At 36.5% G+C, this 22,541-nt stretch overlaps 1 long non-coding RNA gene across 1 annotated transcript; it reads right to left on the bottom strand.

The window, feature by feature from the left end:
* Nucleotides 1-934: 934 nt before the first annotated feature.
* Nucleotides 935-18,806, bottom strand: LOC120336266 (uncharacterized). Its single transcript, XR_005568772.2, has 3 exons — nucleotides 18,661-18,806; nucleotides 18,238-18,287; nucleotides 935-2,514 (listed from the first exon to the last, which is right to left on the bottom strand). It is a non-coding gene; the product is annotated as an uncharacterized LOC120336266 (long non-coding RNA).
* Between the last annotated feature and the right edge of the window lie 3,735 nt (nucleotides 18,807-22,541).

Here is a 22,541-nt window from a genome sequence, read left to right as displayed (position 1 = left end):
ACCATATTATCATGGCTGTAATGAAAGACCAATTCTGTTCCACTGCTAATATAATCAGCCAGTCATGTCTGACTGATGTAGATGACTGGTCACTTGGAAGTGAATGTATTGATCCTAATAATGTGGGCAAAAATCTGATGTCAGATTGCATGGCTAGTTTTAATATTCTCCATTTTAATGTGAGAAGTTTACAAAAAAATAGTCCACAAGATGAATATCTGATAGGTTCAAGCAAAATATTGCTTGATGTAATGGGTGTCTCCGGTACCTAACTTGGACAGGCCCCACCTGATGTATCCATTGCTGGATATGATTTTATTCGTAAAGACTCTTGCACTGAAGCGGGAGGTGTTAGTCGATATATATTAGAATGTATCACATTTCATATACGAGATGATCTTAGTTTGAATTCAATTGGATGCGAAGATCTATGGATTAAAATTGATTAAGCTGGTTCAACCCAAAATGCAAAAAATATTATTGTAGCAGTTGTATGCCCATCGTATAAAATATAAATGATTGATGATTATCTCGATAAATTTGTAAAATCCCTGAATTCAATAAGATCTAGTGGTGTATGTGCCTTTATAGTTGGTGACTTCAATATTGATTCGATGAGATATCAAATAAATAGTAATGTAACCAAGTATGTTGATAGTATCCATTCTTGTGGTTTTTTATGTGGCATCAATAAACCCACAAGAGTTACTAATTCATCAGCTACATTATTAGATCATTTTTATTTTAATAAGTTAGAATACAAAACGAATACCAGTATTGTAAATTATGACATCTAAGATCATTTCCTCCTTCAGGCTCATGTACACCTCAAATGCAAGAGGCACAAATCAAAACACTAAGACGTGATTATAGTAATTTTAATCCTGACCTAAGTCTTGTAGTTGATAAAGACGTTTCAATATTCAACAATATAAACAAATAGTTTAACTCAGTTATAAATACGATCAAATCTGTGGTTGACCAGCATATTCCGTAAAAAACTAATTCGAAAAATAGTATACTAAAGCTGTAACCATAGATTTCCAAAGATCTTTATAGGTCGATCGAAATTAAAAACAAAATGTACAGTAAATGTTGAGAAATATATCTCAGTTAAAAGTAGGAGAATACAAGAGTTTCGGAACAAATCATCTAGGACTCTTACTAAGGCTAAACAAGTTTATTACAAAACAGTCCCCTCTTGCTACCAAAATGATATTTAAAAAACGTGGATTCAAATTAGGGAAATTACCATCTTATCTTATAGTGAATGGACCTCTCCCCGACCTTTAATCCCCGAAAAATTCTTCCTATACTTTACCATTGCAAAATTTTCGGGGCTATTCTAAGAGTGCTGTTGCGAGTTGGCGCCTGTAAAATGGGGTATGTGTTTCAAACCATCATTAAGATTCATCGCAGACAACAATCTGTTTTTTAAAAGTACCGGTAAGAATTTTAGCCTAGTCTATCACAGCTATTTCTACACTAGTTTTTTATTACTGCAATTAAATTAAAACTCTTAGGAAGACAGAGTGATCATTGAATTATCTGATTTATGTTTAGGTTTCCGAAACACAACAGAAAACTAACTAATAGAGTTCAAAAACAAGGAAGTCGATGCTCGGGGAAAGGTCCATGGCAATAAAATTAATGATGGTAATGCAATTTGTAGCGCTTTTACCCAACACTTCATAGAAATTGGTCCTAAACTTGCTACATATGCAAATTTATGGGACAAGCACGAAGGAGCCTTTTTTCCTTCGTGATACAAAATAGAACAACAAATTGACAAAGTGGATGTAAAAAAGGCTGTAGGCAGCGATGATATACCTATCAAAATTGCGAAGTATGTTTTGTCACCTATTTTATGTAAAATCTTTCACCAAAGTTTCCATGAAAGTGTTTACCTTAAGATTTTAAAAATAGCAAAGGTGGTGCCACTCCATAAAAAGGGGTCTAAAAATGACCAAAATAATTATAGGCCTATTTCTCTACTATCACAAGTTGCCATAATGTATGGGAATATTTTGTATAGCCGAATCAAATTTTTTTTGAAACAACAGGTGCTCTGAGTCTGTCCCAGTTTGGTTTCAGAAATAATTATTCTACTGAACTGGCGATAGCTAGGCTCAAGGAAATGATTATGCATAATAGTGAAAACAACAATATCATCTGCGCAATTTTTTTAGACCTTGCTAAAGCATTCGTTACGGTTGACCACTCAATCTTACTTAATAAATTACGGCATTACGGTATTAGAGGAAAATCATTTTATCTCAAGACGTCATATCTAAGCGGCCGTCAGCAATTTGTTCAGAGTGGGGAATTTACTTCCGAAAGGGGCTTTATCAAATGCGGAGTTCCACAGGGTTCTACAATCGGTCCTCTGTTATTTTCATGTTATATTAAGAATTTACCAGCTGCATCTTCCTTTTATTCAACACTATTTGCTATTTGATACGTTTCTGTTGAAGTCCGCCTCATCTTTGTCAGAACTTGAAACTGCAGTGAATTCTGAAATACAAAATGTTGTTATTTGGCTGAAGGCAAATAAATTATCTTTAAATTACTCTAAAACAAAATTTATGCTCTTCGGCAATAAGGGAAAAGATATTACCCACTTCAAACTCTCATTAGGCAGTAAAGTGATTGAGCGAACCAATAGCATAAAATATTTGGGGGTCCCGATCGATGATGATCTAAGCTGGAAGCCGCATAATAGTCAACTTGCTAAGACGTTATCGCAAACCGTTGGTATTTTTCATAGACTAAGGCGCATCTTGAATTTTAAAACGCTCAAAGTAGTTTATTTTAATTTATTTCACTTCCGATTGCAATATGGAATTCTTAGTTGGGGATCAGCAGTCAATTCAAGTTTTACAGAATAAAATACTTAGATGCATATCATTTTCAGGAAAGCGTCGTATAACCAAACCAACTTCCAACATTTCTGCCAGAATGAAATTATGCAGATTTCAGAGATGCATACCCTGAAAATTGCAAAATTTATGTATCAACATGAAAATGGCCTTCTCCCCCCTGCCTTCAGGGACTATTTTACACATCTAAAAGATGTGCATAAGTATGGTACCAGATCCAAGAAAATTAGATCCTATTCCACACCACAAGTTTTCACTGATGTTGGGAAGAAATCCTTAAAATATAATGGTGTTCAGGTCTGGGGTGATGTTCCATCAGAAATAAAATAAAAACTCCTCCCTATCATTGTTTTTTTTTTTTAAATGAAAAAACTTTTGTTAACAAAGTATTCAGAATAATAAGTGAAACATGTATTTTTTCATCTGTGATGCTGCTGGTGCATTATATTTTCAACAGCTGGTTGTATATCAGTGTAGTGTAGCTCAATCTATCAGAACTAGCATATGTCATTAATAGTTCACTCACATCAGATGTTAGTTTAATACAGTGCTAATTCTATTTTTTCCCATGAATCATTAGGTTATATTATTATTGTCATACTGTTTATCCAATCATTTCAGTAATAAAGTGTGTACAAACAGCCTATACCAATTTGGTGTTGCAATAACCTATCTTCCATATTTATAGGATGTTGACCGTACTACACTGTTAAATGTCATCTCCCTATAAAATATTGTTCTTATTCATTACCTACTCAAATATATATAACATAGTATTGTACTATGGTAATTTATCATCTATGCCCGTATTTAATATCAACTATAAATATTGGGGGAAAAAATCTTTTTTGCATTTTTATATTGTCTTTTGGCATGTACCATAAATAGTGACCATTCTAAGTGATCATATATCAATGTTCCCTGATAAATCAGATGTGTAATTCTCTTGTACATACCACATGCATTTATGTAGGCTACAATTCATTTGCCAATATTACTCCTTCTATTCATGTCTTATGACAATAGAAGGCACTAGCTTGTCAAATCTCACCTATGCATTGCGATTGTTTGCCATTGAAAGAATTATGATTATTATTGTTCCTGAGTTCAATAGCCTATTGGCCCATCTATTCTATCTTGTATTATATTTCTGCATTTAGTCGAAACAAAATTTGTGATTCATCTATTTTCTGGTTTGAAACTAGCATGACTAAATAATGCTAAAAAAATAATCTTTAGAACTAATCATTTTCACACTGGCATACATTTCGCTTGACATGGCATTTAAAGGATGAGATTCTCAACTCAATCATTTTGCTATCTCGTTGTTGCTCATCATGAATCCATGATAGTATTATTTTTTTCTTAGCATTGATGTTGACATAGTGATCAATTAGAAGTTTTCATTGTGTTCTGTTTACATATAGTATATTTGATTACTGGCCTAAATATGTTAGTAATTCTACTAAGTTGCATTTGATATGCTGGTGATACATTTTTACCAAATTTTTCGAGCTCACCATCCAATAATATACAGCATATATATATATATATTTCTTTATTTTTGCAATTTACATATATCGAATGTCTGTATATATTATTGTTTACCGTCATCTAGAGCATAGGTTCTCAAAGTGCTCCGTACGGAGCCCCAGGGCTCCGCGAGAGAAACCCAGGGGCTCCGCGAGCTATTCTATTACTTTTTAAAATACCGACTTGGCTAATTTAAAACTATTCCTAGAAGCAGTAACAGCTTTGATAAAATTTGACAACAATATAGCCTAGAAATATGGCAAAGTGGCGGAATTAAAAAATGACATTATTTATAAGCAGGAGCGCAGCTAGGATTCTTAAGAGGGAGGAGATTAAAAATTGGAATCGGAAATTTACGCGTAACATTCTTGGCGATTCAAAAAAAACGGATAACGAGATTTCTGTTGCGTAAAATATTCAATTTAGTCCGATGCGAGCATTTGAAGTATCTTATCGTAATAATTTAATTTTGCTCATCGTTACTCACGTTCGATTCGAGATTACTGTTAGGATTACTAAAATGAAAAAATACTATTCTAAAATAACATAAACTGTGTGATAAACTGCCAACTACAAATAAATTGGAGTCGTATTTTTGCGATCTTGGAATTTGTTAAACTTGATTTTTTCTTTCGCACTCGATATTATTTTTAAGCAAGATATCGCCGTTTGAAAAATCACAAGGTCTTGGAAAAATACGAACGATTGAAATTTATTTTAGCGCATGCGGCTCCGTCGGTAGTTTCAGAATGGAAAAATGGTACATCGCGCGCATAATTAATTGACTGTGTTTCAATTTCGCAGTTACTACGATGCGTAACCGAAGAAAACCTAACATAACACCAAATTTTGTGATTTACAATGTCTATAAGAGCGTTTTTTTCTCACGTGAGTCTGCTGAAACAAAACTTATAGTGCTATCTTCCATTTTGAGTTTGGTTCTAATATTTTAGAATGCCGCTTTTTAATCAAGAAATTTGAATTGCCGATTTACCTCTTTATCAACTATTATTTTTAGCATTTGGTCGGCGATGATTATAATATGGTTACATGTTTTTCACATTGAACTCATAATTCCCCACGAGAACGAAAAAGCAATTATCGTCGTCATTGTGGAACAATACATGTATATGACGAAGGAATTCAGGGAGGATAAACACCTGCGTAAAGATGTTTGAGGTTTAAAAACACGCCATGCTGACGAAAACAATCGGCGATTGTAACAAAATGCAATCGCGCACGTTATTAGCGGCCTTTTAAGTCTTCCAAAAATGTCAAAAGGGGAAAAGATTCAACCCCTAATTTATTAATATGTTTGTCATGTGCCAAATTTACAGCTTCAGTTTATACAACTTATCTTTGAAATTTAGATTTATTTATGACTTGTATTAAGCCTATTAAAAGGGTTTAGTATTTAAATTGAGTAAAGTACGTTTAACTTACTCAGGAATATTAATCGGAAAGTAACAATTTTAACATTATTCTGGGGCTCCGTGAATAATAGTCAACCTTTTCAAGGGCTCCGCAACACCAAAAGTTTGAGAACCCCTGATCTAGAGCCCTCAGAATTTTATTGTAAAAATGAGTTTTCAACAAAATATACCCTCCCCCAATGTGAAGTTTTTCTGTGATTACCATATATCGAATTTGTTAAAGTATTATTTTCCAGACCAACTTTTCTAATAGCCATTATTAATGTGAACCATGATCACATCAGCAAATAGGGTAGGAGTTGACTTCGATGACCGCATACCGCATGGTCGTATCGCTCCCTCCTGTCCATACCAAAGCAATTTTTATTTTAATTTTGCCAAATTTTTTTCGTAAAATTGACTGTTTGTATTTTGGTTAACAAAATAAAAAATATCTTTCTCTTTTCTATACGGAACCAGGTTCTGTGGATGGGATCAATATTGTACTTGATTAAAGTGTAGTATAATATATATACAATTTTTACACATGCCCTCTGAACTATAAAATAAATCTAATGTGAAGTGTTGAATAGTAGAAAAAAATTCTTTCATCAGCCGACTCATTCATTCATTTTTCTGTCTTTATTTTATAATTTCATAGTGTGATAATCCATGCTGACAGTTTGATCACGGCGTAAATAAAATGGTCGGGAGCCTCGGTGACCCATAAGAGGTCTCGCATACTGACCATCACATTTCAATGTTTAAACATCCACTGCACTGTATTTTCATAAAAATCCGTACTATTGTCCTTTTTTAACATTGTTTTGTGAAAATAAAATCTCTCTCTATAAGAAAACGTGCCTATAGGAAGTATCGTTAAAGTTTTGGAATCTCATCTTCGTGAACCTTTGTACTCATTTTGAGTGCTTAACTGAAGTGTGTTTTATGTGGATATCACCCAGACATACTTATCATGGACAAAGTCGCATTTCACTGTCCCATGGCTACAATGAAACAGAAATCGATCTTGTAAATTGTAACTAGTTCAAAGAAGTGTAGAGATGGATATTTTGATGTCGGGTTATCCGGGGCAAGTATAACTTAAGTTCTTATCACAGGTTCCAAACATGCTGTTTTGAGCTTCTTATATTGGTCGCCACAAGAAAAGGTCAGATTCTTTCTACAACACATGTTAGCGAGAATCATAACGTGTTTCTAATTTGATGACGTTTTACGTTGTTACGCAGACGTTGCAAACGTATCGACGCAGCATTGTTGCGACAGAGTCCTGTTTCTCGATTAATCCCGGGAATTCTAAATTATCGCCACGCTGCTTCGATGAGTTGACACCTTCTGTCCTTGTACACAGTGTAATCTATTGCGCTAGGAGTTGTTTATCGTGTTTAATATTGGGTTTACTATTCGCGGTTAGGATAAACGATTCGAATTGAAGTTATTAATTGGGTTTAAAATCAACGGTTTATACTGGAGTTGTAATATAATGTAGGGATACAGGTTAGGGTTGTAATATAGTCCAAATAGAATGATAAATGCTGTTTCTTGTATTTAGTCACATAAGTTAAGTTGTATTTACTTTGGATTATAATTTGTTGAATTGAGTCGCCTGGAGATCCTAAACATTCGGTATGTAAATATTGTTTTATCTTGTATGATTCATTTTAGTATTGTGAATACTATTTTATCCTATGTGATTTAATCTGTACATAATTGTGACATATGGTTACCTGCTAATTGATGTGAATTGTTATTGCTTGTAAAATGGTAATGCTGTTATATTTGATTAATTGTGCCATATAAGCTATTTAGTTTTATCTATTATTTTGGCAGAAAACCGTTCCTTTAACAACGTTACGTTACGTTCCATTAACAACGTTCCTTTACGTTCCTCATACCCGGTATCAAGATTTACGTTACGTTCCATTAACAACGTTTCGTTTCCGGTACCCGGCAAGTTCTATTTTCCTGATTCATGTTTCGAGATTTGATTTGAAGTGTCTGTTGATTGTTATTAAAGATATTCACCGATTTCAAGTTGAATTATATTGGGGCAGCATTTGAAAGGCACAGAAGAATCTGGCGGCACTTTAACCGCTGTTTACAGACTTTAATTGCTTGAAAGCACGGACTAGTTGTAACAATTAACCAATATAGGTTGGGGTCAGGACTGGGGTATTGGGACGCGTTTTTGAAGTCTCCAATCTCTTAATGTGCGTGAGAAGTAACCAGGCTACAAAGAATCGAGCGCAACAACACAAACATAAGAAACCATCTAGAAAAAATCCTTAAAATTTAAAAAAAAGACTATCGTATATCTGAAGATCGAATGACGTAACATCTTACTTAACTAAATCAAAACCAAAAAAGTTACTGACGTGGCAAAACAACTCGGCGCGTATCTAAAATTGATACCATTTTAGCGATTATATAAACATGGAAAATGACGATCAAAAGTTCACCAAGGCATTCAAGATGTTCGGGGGAGGTTAAGGAGGTAGGGCTTCTGCAGTGTGTCCACATGGCGTAGTACATGTCATCAAGTTTGTTCTAGTACAAGGCTGCCCAACCCGCGGGCCGCATGCGGCCCGCCTGACTGTTTTTTGCGGCCCACCCCATAAAGTTGTAAGCAGACTTTTGATGTTTTTACTATATGTTCCATATCAATATATAGGTTAAGTATGTTTCGTGATTTTGGTGTGATTATTGCTGTCATCTATCTGCATTCAAATGCCGGTTCTTGTTATTACGTATGTGTCAAGTCTTGCACCCTGGTGGACATCGACGTCAGTTTTTTTTTTATTTCTCGCAAAACTGAGCGTTCTGTTCGGCGAACTCGAAAGATATTGTGCGATCATTGAGGACGAACGCTGAGCGCAATTATAGAATTGAATTTGGAGCCTAAATTTGCAAATTAATTTCATTCTGATTGTTTTCTTACGTGTCTGCTTTGATCGTCTTTATCACCAACAATATATTTGATACTGGTCCCGGGACTCGTCCTTTTATGTTTTTATTTATCAAATGTTTGGGTTAAATTAGATTTCGGAAATGTCGTCACTGCGTATCCGTCAATAGTTCTGATGAAATTGACATTGCTCAGTATATGTACAATCAGTATGGATAGGGTATTCGTCCAGAAATCTTCGTAATATTACTTAATTAAATATTTGTATTGGTGTCAAATTTTACGAAACGGCCAACTTAAACTTGATATTCCCGCGACATTTGCCCACATTATGCCCATTTAAACATTGAGACAGTATCAAAGCTACTGAAAATGAATGAATAAAAACACTATATAATGCAAATATAACCCTCAATTTCGACGTGATTTGTGTGCTCTCGTGTGATCGTCAAAGAACCACAAGTGTCATGTCCACGCCCCGTGTTACCAGATATTCGAATAGCAAACTGCTATTCTAATATTCGACTTGATATTCGAATAAATTGTCAGCTCCAGAAAGCAATTAATAAATTGTTTGATTTGATGTTAAAAAAATTGCATTTTATGTATTATGTAAATTACCTACGCCGAAATCAGGGCTTAGCTGGTATTATTGATTGGTACAAACGTTTGCGGCCCGCAACGAATTTCGTAACTTGAAAGTGGCCCGCGAGACGAAAAAGGTTGGGCAGGTCTGTTCTAGTAGGATACCTGCGTGGTTTTGTAGATATTTTACTGCCAATGAAAAACCAATCAAACATCACTGTCATCGACATAGCGAACATGGTGGTCGATCACGGCAACAACTGAAAAGATTAAATGTTTCATTCTTATAACGGTATGGTTGTAGAAGCGACAGAGGAAAATATAAGACTTGCTCGGAAAGGTTCGCTACGGGTGTCATTGCCTTGGATCATCATATATATACATATCTAAGGTAAGAGAAAATTTATCGGACTCTCATCTGGATACTGAAAGCTCTATTCGTAACTGTTTATACGATACAATCTACCAAACAAACGTAACGAAGAGGCATACGATTAGACGTCGGGTAGAAATTATTAAGGAATTTCATAGCACATTTTACACCCAGGTCACAGTTTTCAGCTGAAAAATATGATTGCCGATTTCTCAAGCAAACGAAAGCCAATAAACACATTTTCTCCGTTAGTTTCATGATCGATATACAAAACGGAACACTACACAACTTTCAATAATGGATAATACAAACCAGATTGAAAGAGAATATAATACAAGGTGGATGTAAGAGCTATCTTTGACAGAGAGTGATGTTCATATTTTAAACAGTAGGACGTGCTCGAACGATCGACTTGGAAATAGCCATCTTAGACGTTCGAATATCAATAGCCTCGACTATGTGATTACTGAGCCAACGTATGGATTTCGCAGAAACAATACTGTTCTCTATTTCATTTACATTTGAGATGTTGGAACAAATCATTGGATTTTCAATTCTAAGTTTTATCGACGGACAAAGAATATGTAATATATATACGACAGTTGTGCAAAGTAGTAACAAGAGCACACCGACGGCGTTCATCACTCCAATGACGTTTTCTTCTTGGGATATGACGTCGCGTTGTTTCTGAGGAGAAGCTTACAGGAATATGTGCCTATAAGAAGAATCTTAATAAGTTATGGAATCTCATCGTCGCGAACCTTTGCACTGACAGACAGTGATAAATGCCTATTTTTTGCCCTAAGCGAACAAAACAAATTTCAGTTGTATTTTATGCGGATATCACCCCCATACTCATTATAGACATTAACCACAAAGTCGCATTTCACTGCCCCTTGACTACAGTGAACAGGAAGAAGGTGATCTTATCTTGTAAATTGTAACGAGTTTTGCGGAAGTGTAAAAATGGATATTCTGATGTCAAGTTATCCGGGCCAAGTATAACTTAAGTTTTTATCCGAGGTTCCAAACATGCTGTTTTGGTCTTCATATATCGGTCGCCACACGAAAATGTCAGTTCTTGTTTCCAACACTAAACATAGGAAAGCATCTAGATTCTAGAACAAATCCCAACAACTTAGAAAAAGACTATCGTATATCTGAAGATCGAATGACGGAACTCCTTACTTTACTCAATCAAAATAAGTTACTGACGTGGCAAAACAACTCCGCGCGTATCTAAAATTGATACCATTTTAGCGATTATATAAACATGGAAAATGACGATCAAAAGTTCCCCAAGAAGTTCTAGGGATGTTCCGGAGGTAGGGCTTCTGCATTGTTTCCACATGGTGTATTAAATGCCATCAAGTTTGTTCTAGGAGTAGAATACCTGCGTGGTTTTGTATATATTTTACGGTCAATGAAACACCAACGAAATATCACTGTCATCGACATGGCGAACAATGGTGGTCGGCCACGGCAACAACAGAAAAGATGAAGAAATGTTTCTTCTATAAAACGGTATGGTTGTAGAAGCGACAGAGGAAAATATAAGACTTGCTCGAAAAAGTTCGCTACGGGTGTCGTTGCCTTGGATCATCATCGACATATCTGAAGTAAGAGAAGATTTATCGGACTCTCATCCGGATATTGGAAGCTCTATTCGTAACTGTTCATGGTTTATACGATACATTCTATCAAACCAACGTAACAAAGAGACATAAAATTATACGTCGGGTAAGAATTATTAAGGAATCGCATAGCACATTTTACACCCAGATCAAAGTTTTCGGCTGAAAAATATGATTGCCGATTTCTCGAGCAAACGAAAGCCAATAACACATTTTCATCGTTCGTTTCATGATTGATACACACAACGGAACACTACGCAACTTTCAAGGATGGATGATACAATTACAAACAGATTGAGGGAGTGTTAAGACAGATGAAAAGACTATCTTTGACAGAGAATGGTGTTCATATTTTTAAAAGCGGGGACCGACTTGGAAATAGCCATCTTGGACGTCCGAATATCAATGGCCTCGACGATGTGATTATTGAGTCAGCGAACGGATTTCCCAGAAACAATGCTGTTCTCGATTTCATTTACATTTGACATGTTGGAACAAATCATTGTATTTTTAATTCCAGACGGACAAAGAATATACGACAGTTGTGCTGGTTATGTTATAGGCAGGGCTGCCATACCGTCCCTCTTTATTTTGAGAGTCTGTGTCACAGAATTTTTTCCCCCTTATTTCTAAGGACGTCCTTCTTTTGACATGTGTCATTATTTTGGGGGTAGAGGTTCTTATACCTAGCACTTAGTTTGGTCAATTCGAATACCGGATTTGCTAGGAAGAAATAAAACCTCATCGATTGCTACACGGATTCATGACGTAATAACATTAAATTAATTGCCACAATGACAAAACAATAGACACATTACAACCAGATGGACTACACTAGATTATGTCATTGGGCGTATGGTCGATCTCTGGGAGCCACTCAAAGCTCACACGTCCACGAATCTTGATAGATTTCTTTATCAGACGATTCTCTGGTCATTATAGCATTCTTCCACAGTTCTCTTTTATTGTTTAAGGAACCAATCCTACTTTTGCAAAGGACAACTGCATTGTTTCCTCAACTAACGGGAATAGTTATAGTTCCTAGGGAAATTGATGTTGCTTGATGTTTTCCGAAAATAAAAAGCTGAAAACAAGTGGATGAATATCTTTGCTACGAAAGACTCTTTTTGCTTATCTGCAAGCTGATAAGCATTGTTTTTTCCATTCATGTTAGCAATGCATTCGGAGAGCGTGTGTTTTCCCTTGTTTCAGCCCAGTGGACCAAAGAGAGAAACAAACAGCCCCTCTGAAAAGACAGACAAGTCTATTCTACAAGTGAAAGTGAGACGGAAGAGATAGTTTCTAAGAATAAAGAACTGCTGGATCAAATCATTTCTAGTGCAGAGTATGATTAGACACGCGTTGCACTGGTATGAATACATTTTGTTCATTACATTTCGTTCTCTGTTATCTTGGTATGTTTCTCTGATGTCCTTATTTTTGGGTTCATGTCGACATTTGCACTCACAGACAGTGATAAATGCCTATTTACATTTTGAGTGCTAAGCGAATAGAAATATAACTTCAGTTGCATTTATCATCATGGACATCAACCACAAAGTCGCGTTTCAGTGCCCTATGACTACAATGAAACAGAAAGTGATCTCGTAAATTGTAGCGAGTTTTGGAGAAGTATAGAGATGGATATTCTGATATCAAGTTATCCAGGCCAAGTAAAGATGAGGTTCTTATCCAAGTTTCGAACATGCTGTTTTGGACTTCCTTAATTGGTCGCCACTAAGGACGCCAAGTATGACTACTTACAAGTATGCGATACTGATCCTATTCCTAAATTTTCGATTCCGATTCTCGATACGAAACTCAATTCCTCGACATATCTTACCGAGAAAACATACCCACCTAAACAATACCATATGAAATCAAACAAAAGAACGATGTTCAAATAAATGGACGGACAAGAAGGCTGAAACTAAGTAGTATGGGTATCCAATCTGTCACAGTAGACAAAATCGCACAAAAAACAAACCCACGGAGATTTTGGAAATAAATAAACGCGAAAGCCTTCTAGCGATATATATATATATATAAAGAAGTTTGCGGCGTCGTAGCAACTCAACATAGCAGTGAAGCAGTTTATGCATATTTGTCAAGGAATTGCCACAAAACGTTACATATTGTTTGCAATCCGAGATCCATGCATCGGAATCGAATCCGCCATCCCTAGTCCTCACACGAAATGATAATAATAATTTTGTTTACCACACTGAACATGGGAAAGCACCTAAATCCCAATAATTTAGAAAAAAGACTTTGTAGCCAACTATATCTGAACAGCGAATAACGGAACTCCTTACTTTACTCAATCGAAACCAAAAGAAGTTACCGACGTGCCAAAACAACTAAACATATCCCGGTGGATCTAAAATTGAAACCATTATTATAAAAAAAAGTTCGCTAAAGCATTCAAGAAGCTCTGAGGATGGTTGGGCTTCTTCACATGGTGTAGTTACACAATGTACTATATGTCATCAAGTTTGTTCTATGCCCATAAAGTGTGGTTCTGTAGATATTTTACTTGTCGAAAAAAAACCAACTTAACATCGCCGTTATGGCGACCATGGTGATCGCTCACGGCAACGATAGAAAGGATGGAATGTTTACCCGGACCATGGTATGGTTGTTGAAGTGACAGAGGGAAATTATGAGCTCAGTAAGCTAAGCCCTGGATCATCATGGGCAGATCTGGAGTAAAAGAAGATTTATCGGACTCTCATCCGGATACTGGAAGCTATATCCGTAGATGTCTACACGATACCTTCCATCAAACAAACTTAACGAAATGATATAAGCGCATCGTTGAACGATCGACTTAAAAATGCTCCCATGGTCCTTCTTAGACGTCCAAATTTCAATGGCCTCGGCGATGTGATGACTGAGCCAACGTACGGATTTCGTAGAAACAATTACGCTCTCGACTTCATTCAAATTTATATGTTGGAACAAATCATTGGATTTGCAGTTCCAATGTTTTTTCGACGGACATAAAGTATGTAATCTACGATAGCAAGAGTTGAGTATCAGAAGGTCACCGAAATAAGGGAGACGAAGACAGAATAAGCTATTTAGTGATCCTAGATCCGGCAGCTTGCAGTTTTGTCAGCTTGAGAAACGTTTAGAGATCCCAGAAAAAATTCAAAAAATAAAATACAATGTCCCAATATCTTTATGATAACTCAGCAAAATGGAGGAGATAATTGCGGGCTTTTGGCTGTGACGTTCGCCACAATTTTAAGTCGTGGGATTAATCCTGTTTTTCGCAAAATAAATCAAGAAAATTTGCGCCGTGTCCTGCAAGCGTGATATTTGAATCGTTCAATGGAACATATGTTTCGTCATCGCAGTGCTGAAAGAGAAGGAACTGGAAGTCCAGCTTTCGTCCGGTTCTGTTACGTATACTGCAGTGCGGCATGCACAACTAATTTGTCCCTTACAGTTACACAACCATCGTTGACGATTACTTTGGCTGGTCTAAAGTTAGAGTAACAAAGGCAATGTCAGTAATAGAAATCCATGGATTCTGAAGAGCTTGTCTTTATTTAGATAATCTGTATTCGATACCTGCGTTCCGTCGCAAACAATGCAGATACCACCAAATGTCCCGGAATCTGATGCAGATACTTACAACCAAATGGTTCGGAATCTTTTCATTGCCAATATTTTGCCGATGCTTGCTTGCCACGACTGAACTACAATTATTCATATTGACAGAGAGCGTTGGAAGGCGGATCGTTTCCATGTCATTTGTCAGTCTAAAGACGGCTTACGTTTCCTAAGCATCAAAACTCTTCGAGCCTTTTCTGTGTTGCTTCTGATGGACTCCCGCTATGAAAAATGAGAAAATGCAAATACACCAAGTAGGCATTCGCATTCCAAAACCCAACTTTCATATATGGATAATACAAATACAAAATAGATTGAGGGGGAATATAATACGAGGTGGATGCAAGAACTATATCTTTGACAGACAATGATGTTCATATTTTAAAAAGTGGAGCGTGCTTGAACGAGCGACTTATATAGTTCACTGCGATGATCCTTTCCAGGACGTCGAAATATCAATGGCTTCGACGATGTGATTACTGAGCCAACGTACAGATTTCACAGAAACAACAATAACGTTTTTGATTTCATTCAAATTTGACATGTTGGATCAAATCATTGGATTTGCATCTCCCTTGTTTTTTTTTTCGACGGACAAAGAATATGTAATCTACGACAGCTTTCGGGAGTTAAGTATTATAACAGGAAGATGAAAACAAAATAAGCTACTCATTGATCATAGATCAGGCAGCTTTCGGATAGGTCCAACCGAATGAGAATCGTTTAGCAATCAAAGGAGCTGGCGTCACCCAGCAAAATGGACGGAATGATTGTGATGGTAACAACGGTATATAACGCTAATTCGAAATCAAGGTACCGTCGTTGACAATTTCTTTGCGCGGTCCCTAGAACAAATTCTAATAGTTTGGAAAAATACCATCATAGCCTACTATATCTGAAGATCGAATGAAGGAATTTTTTACTTTACTCAATCAAAACCAAAAAAGGTTGCGGGCGTGGAAACACAACTCGGCATATCACCGCGCGGGTCTAAAACTGATACCATTTTTGCGATTATAAAAAAAATGGATAGGCACGATCAAGTCCATCAAAGTATTCAAGAACCTCAGGGGTTGTTCTGGAGGTTCAGCTTCTGCAGTGTGCCCACATGATGTAGTATATGTCATCAAGTTTGTTCTGTGAGCATTGAGCAGGATGCCCGCGTGCCTTAGTATATAATTTACTGTCTATGATATAATTTACCTATGACACCAAACAAACATCACTGCCATCGAAATGGATGGATTAGCATTTCCATGTTTTTTCGACGAACAAAGAATATTTTTCTACGACAGCTTTCAAGAGTTGAGTATTGTAGGATCGGAATGTCACCGAAAGCAGGAAGATGAAGACAAAATAAGCTACCCATTGATCGTGGATCAGGCAGCTTTCGGATTGGTCCAACCTAATGAGAATCGCTTAGCAATCTGAGTAGCTAACGTCACTCAGTCACTCAGCAAAATAGAGGAGATAATCGTGGGCTTTTTGCTGTGGCGTTCGCCACAATTTTGAGTTGCGAGATTAATCCTGTTATGCGCAAAATAAATCAAGAAAACTTGCATACGAGCGTGCCATCGGAATCTTTCAATGGAAGCCCATCTTTCGCCTGGTTCTGTGACGTCTACTGTAGCAGGGGGTAGTTCCACAGAGACTGTCTCACTGAGCCGACTTTAGAAGCAGAAGAACTAATTTGTCCATTGAACAACCCTATTTGGCGTTACTTTGGATAGTCCATAGTTAAATTAACGAAGGCAATATCAGTAATAGCAATTCAAGGATTCTGAAGAGCTCGTCTTTATTTAGATAATTCTCGCAAACAATGCAGATACCACTAAATCTCTCAGAAGTGGATGCAGATACAACCAAATGCCTCGGAATCATCTAGCCAATGTTTTGCTGATGCTTGTCTGTTGTGATAGGCTTTTTCATCGTGTTCTTTATCCTTTTGTTTTGATTAGTGCTGTGTTAGGTGATGATTACCGCCGAACGTGGAGAATGGATCATCTGCCACGCTTTGGCGGTGAGATCATAGTCAAGTTTCGTGTGAGATGTTTGAGTTCTAGTTATTCACTTTAAGTTGCATTATTGCTGTTTTGATTTAAGAATAAAGCCGCAGTCGAACCACGGATCTCCTAATTTTATCGTAGTAGATGTTTTGAAAAGATAGGACAAAAACCTGCGACACCTGCCACGTCTGAATTACAATTATTCACCTCGATATTGAGCGTTGTAAGGCGGATCGTGAATATCTTTTTCCTAATAAAAGCATGAAGAGACCCCTCAGTCCAAAGATCTCGATGTACCTTTTTGTGAACGACACCCATCTTCTGATTTTTGCTCTACAGTATTATACTCATAACATCTCTTCGTCAGAGTTGTCGCTATTGTAAATCAGTGTCCGTATGAATTCTTTATTTTCAGTCCGTAATAAAATGTCCCGTGCATTCCCTTCGTTTGGTACACTACTCTGGTTTACGTCCCTTTTTTTTAAGTCAGATGTTAACCCCTTTCAATACTCGAATTCGACTAGTGTACCCAAAATGCAAGCCCATGCGGGAGTTCCGTTTGTACTAAGGGTAGGAAATAAACATTGATATGAGCGGGGATCATTATTCCGGCGTCTCCCTGTGTTATCACATCGCGTGCAATTTACTCACAAACAAAACATTGAGTTGATTACAAGCTGAACAAGCGTTAGATGAACGGTATGTTTACAAACAATCGGAGTAATTATTTCCAGATTGAAATCTAGTTGACCTAAATTTACGTGTTTTTCGAGGGAATGCGACATTCTTACCCATGACATTGAGTAACTGTAGCAAGGTCAATATAAATTGTAAATAATGCAAGGAACATATATATATTTATATGTTAATTTCTAGCCTAACATAGTCAAAACAAGAATTTCCCATCAAATATTGAAATTCCACTCACATCACATATTATTTGAAGTCTTATCGAGAAACCTTCATAAAATTTGTCATGTCGGAAACAAATAATAATTAAATGTTAGTCAAAATGCAGAAAAAATTGATATCGTTGTTTCCCCTCAAAATACTGTGCCTACATACCACACAGTTGGCAAAGTTCATTCTAACATTCTTGGGTAATGTTTCGTGCTTGGTCAATAGGGTTTCATGCTTGTCATTGAGTCCCTTTACCATTGTTATATGTGCTATGAACACGTCTTATAATTTCTTCCTCAATGGTGAAACACGAAGCATGTCCTACCAACTTTTTAAATCATATATAAAATATATTCTTATCTACTTACATTGAAAGTTCGTAGCATTCCAACATATTTGTGACTCTTCTAAAACAAACCTGGGGAGGAAAAATAATAAATAAATGGTTATTGACCCAGTGCCCGGGCCAGGTACTCATTGAACTTTGCATTCAATTAAGAATGTCGATTTCATGACATTCTCGTACAATTTGTTTATGATTCGTTTATTTTTTTCTGTTGACCATTTTACTTTTTTTGATACTATTCAGTGGTCTCGACCAAGTTTAACTTGTTTATAGGAACCAACCTTATGTCCCCACTATTTTAAAGCATTGACTCGAATGTATCACAGCATTCACAATTTTGCTTACCTCTGTATTTATTAACTCCGGTAGAGTCCAACCTAAGGCTAATTCAAATTGGCCTTCAATTTATGCTGTAATTCGAAATGATATATGATGTTTTTATTACCTGTCTCCCTGTAAAATTTCTCCATATAGGCTATCTATTAACGCATGGCCTCCAACACACCTCTTTTACTGATAACTCGGAACAAAGGACTTCAGTTAGTTGTGGTAACTTCACACCCATTCCATGCGCCATGCTCTGTCATAATATTGCTTAATCGGGGAATACCCTGTTAGCCTCAAAGCAGGCCGAATGTTAATTACATGTACAGTAAATTGTATTGCACGATGTTGGTTGTTTAACCGTAGTAGTATATATTTACGGTTTAACTACCAAAGCCTCGCTCATCACTAATAACAGTACTCCGATAATCAAAATATTAGAACTTGAAATGTTTTAATTAGATACTCGAACTATGGGTGTCGCTGCTCGATAACCAGCTTTGGTTCCCCGCGGCTCCCCTTCCCCAGTGAAATTTGTATTTAACACTATTTCTTTAAACTTTGCATGTTAATTTGTACTGAATGGGAAAAATAAACTTGACCATGATTATGACTCTTATGTTACGAAATAATCAAAGTATTTTCGACCATGCCGTATTTGACTCCCTTGCTCTTGCCTTAAATACTCGAACTCGAGGCAGCTTCTGTGTTGAGAATTTGTTATCTAGTAGATATTTATTTCGGTTAGATTTACTGGTAACAAGATAGGACACACCAATGGCATATCTAAGAAGATCTGTAACTGCAAGCGACAAGTTGATCTTATATACACGCGGTAAAAAGATTCGCATCATCAACACACTCTTCCCCTATCGCAAAGCAAGATTTTGCAAAATCACATTCGCCGTTTACCAACGCAGCCTAACACTTGTTGACTATATGGACAAACGACGATGTGAGACCTGGTGGAAAACATTCGCCTTGAAGCTGATCTGAGCGTGCCAGCAGAACTATTGAGAAGCCAAGGCTGGCTGCGCCTATGTTCGACAGGTTTATTTTATTTCAATATCACATCGCATTTCAATTAAAACAATTTGTCCTATTGTTTGCATTTAGGCGAGAAACGTTCAACACTGTCCAAAGTACATACACTGCAGAGAATGACGAATTTCCCATGGCAAGCGCAATAAAATCTCTTCGATGTGATTATTTCATGTATTACAGAGGTGATTGGGGTCATATATCTACCTATATTCCTAACGACAACTCTGTGACAAACTTGGTGGAATCTCAGTGTAATTGCGATATCCCCCCTAAATACAATGTGTTCAATAATTTATTATTGAATTGATAACTCATTCGCAACTTCTTCGACTACTAAACAATTCGACGTCGGCGTCCGTTAGCACTCTAACTCATTAAATTTCACAGGTGGAGGAATAAGACCCGGCCATCGCCGGTGATGTGTCTTGTAATCTTTTGAAACCTCTTATTGAAGTTCAATTGTTTTCCAAGTTGAAATTCTTAACTTTACAAATGACTTCTGTTTTCTGCGTTCACTCGACGTCAGACGATGCAATCAGTGATACATTTATCTGCTTTGCGTATTTTTGCATTACGGCTTTGTTACACTCAGAAAACTATGAAACCATCCATTTTAAAGTATGTGGATAAAAAGTTTGACTAAGCAATGTAACTTTTTCTTTTTTGTCAGTTTTTGGTTGGAAATGTCATTTGCGCTGTCCTTTGTTTTCATACATTTATCTTGGATTGGTCGACAGTCTACCAGACATAGTTTAGCCTTTCAAGACATGCGACAGGACAATGCAGTAATTTTTAATAAGATTTATCACAGAAAATGAAAGAGAGCAATTCAATTATTTTAAACTTGTCGTCCTCCAATAATGGTATACATTTACAACGGCCTTGTCGAATGCTGCATGATATTCACTTGAGTGTATATAGGCTACATATATTAGTTCTTCATAATCTGCCATCGAAATTATCCGACCGTTAAGCGTTCACTCTAACAAACGCTAAGCCTTCTTACAAATCACCCTTTAATGCAAGCTACTTGTTTACGGCCCTTCTCCGGCCAAGCGTTAATTTTAAAACTTGTGGACCAAACTTTATTGAGCTTAGACCTAATAGAGATGTATTACAACCCATTGATGTTAAGCAGCAAATTAATCTTCGTTAACAGCGGGAGAATAAACAGAGTGCGGCTCGCCTCTACCTCAATATATAGACACAAGGCAACTAAGGAAGAACATGTTGTGTTGCGTGTGGCTTATCTGGATAGAAGCCTTTAAAATCTTCCGACTTGAACGTTACCGATCTTTAAAAGGGGTAAGCATACTCTGACAGGTAGATTTCCAGCTAATGCAATTTGGACGAGAGAGACATAGTATACTACAGTATTTTCAATCAGCTATCTGTAGCTGATTGAAGTCCGTAAATATATATTCTGGTACATAGTATAACACGGTAGCGGTTTTGAGCAATTTTAGAACTAAGCGCTCTGATATAACAAAGTAAATTTCATTGACTGCTCATTGGACTAGTGTGACATGTCTGAATAGTAGTTGGCAGGATTCACCAGAATAATAACATATTAGCTTGCTTGCTGTTTCCAGCTGCCTTCTAAACTATGAGTATCTCACGCCACCACGAGTTTGATCCAATATTGCACTTTCAGAAAAACCTTCGGCAGGAATGAATTTCTGCATAAAATATTTGGTACTTTGCTTATTAAAAGAAAACTAAAGAAGATAAATTTTTTTATATATACGTTGAAACTCGTTTCGTATTATAGTCAGGTGCATCGATCACGCCCTTGTTGCATAGCACAAAAAAGTAGCCTATCACTTTTTTATAACTATATACACACATTTCTATCACTGAACCATTTTTCTTTTTATATTATTCATGCCTTAAGCGTTTTCTTTAACGAATCCCACTAATCACTCTGCCGTACATGCAAGTATTTATTTATGAATAAGCCTTGTTTGATTAATGGATGTCATTTTCTTGCGGGCTGTACTTATCCAGCCTACGCCCGATAGAAATGTATTGCAGGTCAAACTGATGTGAAACAACGAGTGAACTTTTAACAAGATAAGCCTATACAGCCTGTGGTTATGTTATACACCGGCATGTACTTGATTTCGCTACAGGAGTTTGAGTTGCAGCGAGAGTGTAGTAGAAGCTATAATCAATTGCACATTGTTAGTCTCGAAAAGCCGATTTTCCCGTTCTTGCTATGAAAGATAAATATTAAGGAATTGAGAGCGATAATCATGTCGCTGATACAGGTGACTGGACATTTATTGCTGATATTATTTCAAACAGATTTGTTAATATTCATGTGGCAATTTTTAAAATTGCCCAAGAAAACGATTTGTCGTTTTATTAACATACTGCTTCAGATTGAAGGTTAAAGACTGCCAATTTCCTGTTCTTAACCACGAAATACCCTTAGATATATAACCCATCTTTTTCACCATTTCTTTCACTCTGAGCGCAAAGTAGTCGCAAAAACTACTATTTGAAGCGTTATGAAATGCCATGTTTTTATCCAAATAATATTAACAATAGGCAATTGACAACTTCTAAGAAATGTAAAATGAGGGATAATGTTAAGGTAATGTTATAAGATATCGACAAAATAATTCGGGTCAAAGTATTTTCAACGATTACACATAAATTATAGTGAATTCGCTTATATACTTTTGAGTGCTGCGACATCGCGCTCCACTGACGTCGTCGACTCATACTTAGCAATGTATAATTCAAAACAAATTTTCTGAGGTTGTGGTCACGGTATTCGACTTTCAAAAGGTGAATCAAAATATTCGCTTCAATTATTGTTTTTATTCTCTTTATATTGTACTCCTGTACAGATAGTCGTGCCATCATCACTGAGGCATTATAGTTACGTCTCAAAGGTCCTACGTGCGATTTACGAGCATCGTATCGAATTAATTTACGATTTTCAGCTTC

This window comes from Styela clava, chromosome 2 (assembly GCF_964204865.1).
Source record: "Styela clava chromosome 2, kaStyClav1.hap1.2, whole genome shotgun sequence".
NCBI classification, from domain to species: Eukaryota; Metazoa; Chordata; class Ascidiacea; order Stolidobranchia; family Styelidae; genus Styela; species Styela clava.
Note: the sequence above shows the minus strand (reverse complement) of the source record. Positions and strands in the feature narration are given on the sequence as shown.